This window comes from Brassica oleracea, chromosome C7, assembly GCF_000695525.1.
Source record: "Brassica oleracea var. oleracea cultivar TO1000 chromosome C7, BOL, whole genome shotgun sequence".
Classification (NCBI taxonomy): domain Eukaryota; kingdom Viridiplantae; phylum Streptophyta; class Magnoliopsida; order Brassicales; family Brassicaceae; genus Brassica; species Brassica oleracea.
In genome coordinates, this window is record NC_027754.1 from 30,531,237 (window position 1) to 30,540,789 (window position 9,553).

At 29.1% G+C, this 9,553-nt stretch overlaps 1 protein-coding gene across 3 annotated transcripts in view; it reads right to left on the reverse strand.

Annotated features, from left to right (window-relative positions):
* Window positions 1-8,497: 8,497 nt before the first annotated feature.
* Window positions 8,498-9,553, reverse strand: part of LOC106306968 (protein indeterminate-domain 4, chloroplastic-like) — a 7,183-nt gene continuing 6,127 nt past the window's right edge. Inside the window, exon 5 of one of the 3 annotated variants that reach the window (XM_013743777.1) lies at window positions 8,498-8,632. The gene's annotated coding sequence lies outside the window, so the exon portion shown is untranslated. Of the gene's footprint in view, window positions 8,633-8,774; window positions 8,905-9,175; window positions 9,248-9,553 lie in introns of those variants that run through there. The other 2 variants (XM_013743776.1, XM_013743775.1) reach the window with 2 other exon arrangements.

The window sequence follows — 9,553 nt, forward strand, 5'->3', positions numbered from 1 at the left end:
TCGGAATTTCCTCGGAATTTTGTAAAATCCCCCAACGGCTCTCCAACGGCTATAATATTTCCTCGGAATTCATCGGTTTTTTCCGAGGAACACATATTTCCTCGGAATATTCCGACGGAATGATGTTTCCTCGGAATTCCGTCGGTATATTCCGAGGAAATTCCGAGGAAACACAAAATTTGGTTTCCTCGGAATTTCCTCGGAAATTCCTCGGGATATTTCGAGGATTTCTTTTTCTGTCGGAATGTCTGTCAGAATATGGCTGTTTTCTTGTAGTGTAAACTTAGATTTTAATTGGTAACCATTACAAAAATACTAGGAACGAACATAAAAAATGGATAAATATAAAATAGTAGGAATGAGAATGTTCATTCTCAAATTTAAGTTTTGAGTGGTGACCAAATGAATGGAGAAGAAAACTAATTAAGGCTCCGAATGGGAAAAGTGGATCAAGCGTTGCGAAGCTAGCAGATCGATTGAAAAAAGAGTGGATTTAGTGGATCAAACGGTACAAGTTTAAATCAAGTGGATTTAGCGGAAACATATTTTCTATTTATTTTCACAACTAAAAGTAGTTATTTAAAAAATACTTTATAAATGCAATATATATAATTTTTATCCAAAGTATCATAGACATTTAATTTAAGCATATATATAATTATTTTGAGATTTTTAATTGAAAAAATATATATATATATATATATAATTTTAGATGCCTTAAAATTATATTTTTGGTAAAATAGTTTAATATTTCTGAAGAAATAACACAATGGTAATAAAAAATTAGTGATATAATTATATAATTAAGAAAAAGGAAATTGCCACAAATATCACATTCATAGTACCACTTTTCATGTTTACAGTAACCACTTTTATCCCCACTTTTAATGAAGGGTAAAAGACACTTATACCCCTAGGGTTAACTAATCTAGACTTAGGGTTTAGAGTTGAGGTAGGGGTTTTGGAATGTGAATTTAGGATTCTAATAAATATATAAATACATGCTTAAAAAAATAATTTATTTTTTAAATAGTTTCAAACATAATTTTTGGTTTTCAAAAAAAAAATTGAAAAGAAAAAAAAAAAGAATTTCGAAAAAAAAGTTCAAAAAAAAAATTATAAAAAAGTTCGAATTTGAAAAAGTATAATTCGAAAACATATTTTTTTTATTTATTTAAATAATAATTTATTATATATATAGATAACAAGGGTATACGAGTCTTTTGCCACTTAATGAATAATGTATTTTTGAAAATATCCCTTTAGTAGTAGTAAAGATGAAAATTGGTACCATGAAAGTGGTAAACATAAAATTTCTCCTTAAGAAAATATCACATCATTAAAAAGAAAAAAAGATAATCGTACAGTTAATTTATAATAAATAAGTACTATATTTTCAGTAATCATACATTACTGATATGTAGGAAAATTCTTAAACCACTGCAAAAATGACAAACTTCAAAAATCACTTTGGAGGGTGTATTCAGTTGAGAGGTTTGGGTGATTTGTGTCAAAATGACAAATCTACTGTTATTGAAACATGAATTTTAAAAACATATTTAAAATCCAGTGTTATTGAACTTGACATTTTATAAAGTACTATGAAATCCACTGTTATTGTTATTGAAAATATTTTAAGTTATGGAGTTTTAAAGTTATTTTAGAGTGTTTGAGTGTAATTTCTTAGTTAAAAAAAATAAAACTCAAATCTCATAGTTTAGGTGATATTCTAGAGTGGTTTAACAAAAATCATTTTATTCTCTGCAATTCTTTAAAGTCATCTAAAACCTCGTTAAAAACCAAATCACCTCAAATTTTAGATCGAATAAATCCCCTTACTGTTTATATGTTTTCTTCACAAATCTGTACGGCTAATTGTACAGTTCACTATTAAATATTTTATGCTATGTAATTTTAGTGTATCAGTGTTTTTTTGGTGAATGGCCATGTGAAAGAGGATAGTCTATTTTATGTCTGAACCATGTGGTTCGTCCACTCCCTATTCAAATCCTAAATTTTTAACATTTCTAATAAGTTACACCACCATTTATGAGGAATAATTGTTTTTCATTCTTTTCATTCATTTATAAAGTATTAAAGAGAAAATTTGTTCTTCACTAAATTTAAGAAGAAACCATCATTTTCGCATTCTATACAACTAAAATACTTAAACCAATCATAATATATTTTACTAAAAGCAGATAATATATATTTTACTGAGAACCAAAAGTTGATATACTGGAGAACATCGGGTGGCCTAGCGGCAGTACTGAATGTTTCTCACACACGACTATCCGAGGTCGCCAGTTCGATACTCGGGGGTAGCGGGGTGGAACTGGGTTAGCTAAAAAACTCCTGCGTCAGGTGGGCTACGGCCAGTACTGAACGTGGGATACGGTTTCTGGCGAGGTGGCCCCTCGGAGTGAGCCCAGTCACTATAAAAAGTTCAACCTATACAGTTTTAACCGGGCCTCATGGTCTGGTGGTAAAGGAACCTCGGCTGAGGTGCCCGCCATCACGACTTCGAGCCCCGGCCACAGCGGATTTAACATCCCTTCCGTTGGGGCGCTGGACCCCCTACGGGGGGATAGTTGGGAATCTGGCTGCCCAGATACCAGAGTTATCAAAAAAAAAAAAAAAGTTGATATACTTTCGTTCAAATCAGAGCATACAATGCGTTTGTGGGTATATAAGAAAAGCTGTTATAAAAATTGTTGCGGATAATATATAGCATTTTACAACAATTATAAAAATTCTAAAAACCACTTTACAACAATTCCAAACCTCTCGAAATAAAAAGCTGATTGGTTACGAACGGTTGCAAAAAAAAAGTATATAAGAAAAATATTTCTTTTAAAAAACTAAATAAATAAAAATATTTAATGAAATTTTTTAAATTGAAATAATATAAATACTCATAATATACATTATATTTTAATTATATTATAAAAAAATTAAACAAAAATATTTGATGTAACTTTTTAGTCATTGTACACTTATATAAACCCAAAAATAACTTTTTAAAAATTCAATACTATGATTTATAAATATATTTTTGTATTTATTATAATACTATGATTTTAATATTTTGTAATTATATAAAGTGTTAATAGTGTTAATTTATTATTAAAGCGTTGATGTATTTGATTATCAACCAGTCAAAAGTATCACACAAACGCACTAATTTGTAACTGATGTATCAGTCGTACAAATCATTTGATAAGGTTTAAACCGCAACCATATGTATCCCCAAACATGCATTGCCGCACCCGCAAACACTGCATTTACACCGGTCAGACCATAATATTATTAAACATTTTTCTAAATATATTTCCACAAAAATAATAAAATCATTTAATTTTAAAATGTAATTTAATATGAAATAAAATTTTATATTTATTTTGAAACTGGATACTTATCTAAGTATGATATTCTCATAAAATTATATAACACACAATAAAATAAATGATGAGTTAGTGATAGAATTGAGTGATTAATATTTTTCTTATTTTTATATCACCTTTTCTATTACAGATTCACAAATATTTTTTGTTTTATAATTATTAACCTAGTAAATGTTTTAAAATTTAACAGATTCCAGTTAAGTAATTTGGAAATCTCATTAAATTCTCTAGTAAAAAAGAAAAGGAAAGGAATCTCTGTTATATTGGAAAATCCGTAGAGTATAAGTTCCAGAAAAAAATTATTGGCGCAACTTTGGTGCGGACGTCATGTTTTCACGTATATTTTTGATCAGGACACTGAAATTGAGTAGAATATAGTCAGTTAGGTCAACATTGGGAATGTAAACAATGAAGACCAGAAGAAACGAGTTAAGTCATTTCTTCAGACTGTCAACATAACATGTTTCCTTAACTTCAGGGTTGAGTCTTTAAAAAAACTTGCATGAAACATAAATTAGAAATAAAGCATGACATTTTATGCCCTTTTTAAAAATAAAAAATAAAAAAATAAATTAAGGACTGAATTAGTGTATCAGTTGATTAGGGACCTTTTATTTTATTTAAGGGACATATATTATTTAGGTTGTCAACTAGGGGTGGCCGCGAAATTTGTTTTATCAAAGTAATTTAAAACAAATTGCGGGGCCTAAAATATTCTACAGCTTTAACTTTTGCATTATACAATTTAAATAAGTTTATATTGTACTAATATTTAAACTGTAATTTTTAAAATACAAGAACAAACAAAACATACAGTATCTCGTGTCTGAACATAAGTGGAGATTTCAGCAAATGACACATGTATCATTTAGAGAGAGAAGTGGAGATTTTCGATGGGTTGGAGTCTTTTCCGATTTTTTTTTAACGTCTGAAAAGTAGAACACAAGGTTCGGGGGTACAAAAAACAAGCCCACAGCCTGAAATAGGTAAAACAAAGCATGAAAACTGATGGTACTAAATATCCTAAGGGAAGGATCAGTTGGTAAACTCCATTTGCCTCTCGCATAAGCCTCTCATGTAGCCATGCCGGTCCGCCCAGTGCTAAATATGATTGGAATCGTCCATCTCTCATAACACTCTTAACAATATCATTTGGTTCGAATTCTCTTCCGTTTTAAGGTTTTGTTATTTTTGTTTCCGATTGAGCCAATAAAATTTATTTTTCGTTTTTATTTAGATAAATAATTTCATGATTTAATTTTTACTAACCTCGAATGTGGTCTTGATTTCTTTGTTTTAGTTTTTAAATTTCTAATTCCGTTTGCAATCTATCTTTTCTTATTCATCTCCTTAATTTATGGTTTCATTTTAGAGTAATATGTATCGTCTATAACTTTTTGGTTGGAGCCTTTGATTTGGCTACTAAGTGAAGCTACTTTCGTAGAAATCAGATTAAGTTGGAAGATAGTTAGTTATATGCTTGCTGAAATTGATTCTAGATGATAATCAAAGAAAAGATTTGATTACAACGGCGAGCTAAAACTTACGGATTTGTCATAACCAATATTCTTAAAAACGGTTTAAGTGATTGTTTTTTTTAGGCATTAAGTCTTCCAAATTTGTAGCGATTAGCTTTTAAACCATATAAATAATTTTAATTATTATAAAATATATATTTTATTATTTATAATCTTATAGGTAATATATTATAGTATAAAATTTATAAAAGTAAATAATATAAATTTATAATTTTTAAGTTAGATATTTAATATATTATTATAATTTATAAACCTAAATTATCTAACTAATAATCTGCATCTGATTAAATGTTTTAGGAACTAGGCACTGAATAATCATTGAATAATCACCTGCTTAGCGCATAAGACTTTCTTGAACACTGGTCATAACCAAGTAAGCAACCAACCGGACGGATAAAATAATACAAAACACTAGATCCTGACTTGTGCATCCGCACGGGTTATTTTTTCTATATATAAAATATTTATATTTATATTTCAAAAATTTATGATTAAGTTGTAAATACTTTGGTGTTACTCTCTAATTCTATAATAGAAGTTACTTCAAGTCATTGATAAAATTTTTAAATATCTAAATATTAGAATAAACGTGTTGTGAGGTGTGAATGTCAAAATATGATATTTTTAACTTTAGTTGAAAGTATATATAGTTTACTTTTAAATTTTATGGATATATAATGCTATCTAGATAAATTTTAATTTATAAAAGTTTATTTAATGATTTTAGTTAATATGATTGATATTATTGTGGTATATGCTTGCAATATGTTTTTTTCAAATACTGAATAAACTGATTTTTTTGAATCTACGATTATATACACCATATGTAGGGTTATTTCTAAAAACAATGAGTACTAGTTCTGCCATTAACATCCATGAAAGACGAATGACTGGTATGGAACTTGTCGGATTCATCACCTTGTAAATGTTATCTCATGATAATTATAATGTTCTCATTTTTTTTATTTTGTAAAGTAATGTATACTTGAATAGCTAATTTTTATATCTTTTGTTATATATAGTAGATGAATATTTGAAAAGATACAACAGTAGGTTTACAATTCGGTTAACAAATTAAATGAGACAGTTGATATCTACATGTCATCAATTAACAGATTAAATGTTAATGAATAAATACTTTAAAGCAAATATAATCATATTTAAGTTTTGTTGTGTGCAAACTATAGTGGATAATATATTGAATAAATATTTAAATTAATCTTGTAATATTTCATGTTGAAAATTTGTAGTTTAGGTTTGTGTAATATCCTAATTTATATTAATTTTAGTTATGTAAAATTTATTGTTAGGATATTATTAGTTAAAACATACATTTAATAATTTTCTATAGAATTTTATTTAGAAAAAAAATTACAAATGAAATAAATCACGATTTCTATTTTAATAGATACAATATTTTTCTTTATTTGAGATAGAAATGAATATTTGTTTCTAACATAATCTTTTAAATCTTTGTAAAAATATATAGCATGTGTTATGGGTATGTTATGAAAACATTTATATTTTACGCGATCAATAATGTAATTAAAATGATAATATAATAGTATCGTATAAAAGATATTTATTAAGACGATATTATAACAGTATCATTTAATAAAATGTTGACTTTTTGGTCAAGCTGGATGATACGTATTGGCAATTCTATTTTAATACTGGTTCATCATTCGAGTTATTATTGAGAGAACTATAAAAATGAGCATTGGTAGTTTAAACTAGCGTAGTAGTACTGGTAGGTAATATAGTTGGTGATACACTAAAAATGAACTTTTGCTATTGTCAACTTAAAAGTGATGTTGTAATATATTTAGATTCAGTTCCAGAGGACCAGTTTATACTTTATCTTATTGGTTTTACTATAAGCTAAAACAATGATGAGATTTTCAGAGTTGATTGAAACGTAGAAAGTAAGTAACAAGTACATCAAGGGTTTTAACAATGTGATAAACGAGCTAGCCTAGAGTGGTTTACGGATTGATGGGGTAGCGAGCTAAACAACTATTCAAGCTCTTTAAGATCAAGTCTCGAACTCAGATAATCAAGTAGAATAGCTCAGTTTTGTGGAGCTGTTCCTTTTGCCGATCGACCTCAACACCTAAACTATCGTTTGAGTTGAGGTGCAATGACAAACTTTGAGAGTTTACCCGATAGGCTCACAAGGCACCCCAATATCTACTTTCGCTGATTAGGGATGTCATGCTCATGCAAAACATGTCAAGTAATCTAATGCACGGTTAATGAAAAAATCTACTTAAGCTCATGCATCAGTTGATCAAGTTAATGCAAGCAATAAGACCGGTAATGAATGAAGACAATTAATGATACTTATTTGTGTTCAGCTCGCGATCTAGCAACCCTAACACCCTAGGTTAACAAGATCAATTACTCAATCATAGCAAAAGCAAACACAGATGACAAATATGAATAATACATGATACTATTGAATAGAAAGAGAATAGGGTTCATGATAATCTTCTCGAAGGTGAGAAAGATGGAGCTGTCTCCCTTACAAAAGCTTAATCCAAAAGTAAACTTGTCTTGCAAAAACTAGCATAAAAATATAAAATAGAGGATATATGGTTTTTATATGGAGGCGCCATTAGGTTAGAGAAGAGGTGAGGCGGCTAGGGCAACTTTCCGAAATAACTTGGATGTTTCCATACAAGTCGGGAACAGTCACTTGGACTGTTCTTTGAGGGGAGCAATCGCTCGGACTGTTCCGCCTCACTGTTTCGCTGGAAATCTTCCAAATATTGCATCTTTTCTTCATGCGCCCACCTTCGACTCCGCAACCTACTCCAGATCTGAAAGGACTCAAAAATGATTAGACATACTCGATGGACTGAAAAACTTTTGAAAACATATATACAATGATGTCAAAAACACCAAATATCAGTTGGTTTTGTTTCTTATTTCTAATATATATTTAATGAAACTATAGTACTTTAATTAAATATTAGTGGCATAATGTCTGTAATATCTAAAACATATTAAGGTATGTTAAAAAGCTTATGTTTTAATTGTATTAATAACAAAATAATGTTAATTAACAACTTTTTTTAAAAATGTCAATTTTAAAATATCAGACATGGAAAAAGTATGACTTATATTTTAATAGATAATATATAGAATAGAACTAGTTAGTTATTAATATTATATAGCATGAATATACATTACGAAATGATATGAATAACAGGGAGATATTGGATGCTTCTGTTTGGACTTTATATTGGAATATATCCGATACGGTTGGCGTTTTATTACTTTGAATGTGCCATAGTTGCATGTGCAGCGTGGGATGTGAATTAGTTTATGAATCAAATTATATTTATAGTTATACTCTAGTGATGCGTATAATCAAATTCGCATTAGTTAAAAGAATTATTTTAATCATATTTGTAAAACAAAACAGGTGCAACGATAATTTACACAGTCGATATACATGTTGGTTTAAAAAAAACATAAATTTATACAACTTTTTAGATATAATAGCATGTATATACACATATCTTCGTATAAAGTATATATCAATATACACATAAACAGCCGCTGCCGCCTTCAGCTACACCCTTCATCCACGACGCAGACTAAGCCGCTGACAGAAAAACTGAGCCACCAAAATAGTCAACAAGAATGGAGAGCCACGCTTCTAGATTCTTGAAGCATCTTCAGCTAAAAACACACCAGAAAAAAAGTAAAGAGAAGATACCTTCGTCTGCATAAACAAACAAATATTTAATGCGAACTTATTAGAAATTGAAACATGGATCAATGATAAACATAAGAAACTGAAGTGTAAACTAATTCTACCAACCGTATTAAATTGGGTTACCAATCAAACCTTTATGAAATTTAACCATCGGCCATCATAGTTAGCCTCTTATAAATGTGTAAAAATGCAATGTCTTCACCAGTTTCATCCCCGGAGTTAACTTTTGCAGTCACTATCACGTTCAAAACGTACGTTACTAAGTATTTAACAAGGATGTTAATTTAAATATACATGCATACGAATGAATATACGAAAACTTTTGGCCACGATGTATTATATGTTTTTTACATTCTAACATATTAAAAGTTTCGTTTGAAGCTACTAATCTTTCACCATTTAGCCGCATAACTCTATCTATTCCGTTAACCCTCGAAATTTACATCCTTTTTTTATTATATAACAACTAAACAAAGACAGAGTCCAATCAAAATCATACATAAAGAGTTCAGAAAGATCTAATAATATATAGATTACGAAAACAACAAACGAAGGTAGCAAAGTTATTACCTAATGATTAAAGTTGCACAAACACAAAGATTATAATAACTTCTCTTCTTATTAGATTTAGAAATTCTCTCCAAACTAAACCTTTCAATGTGTTTCTCTTGATGGAACATCTCTCCATGAGAACTCTTTATATAGGAAGAAGCTACATCTTTTCCTAAGACCGAAGCTACATCTTTTCCTAATAACAATATGGAAACATTCCTAAGCTCGATATGTTTTCCTTTTTCCTTAACCCATCAAACTTCACTTTAATGAGTTAACTTGAGGAACAAGTTAATTGGAATTATCCAACATTCTCCCCCTTAATTCCAACT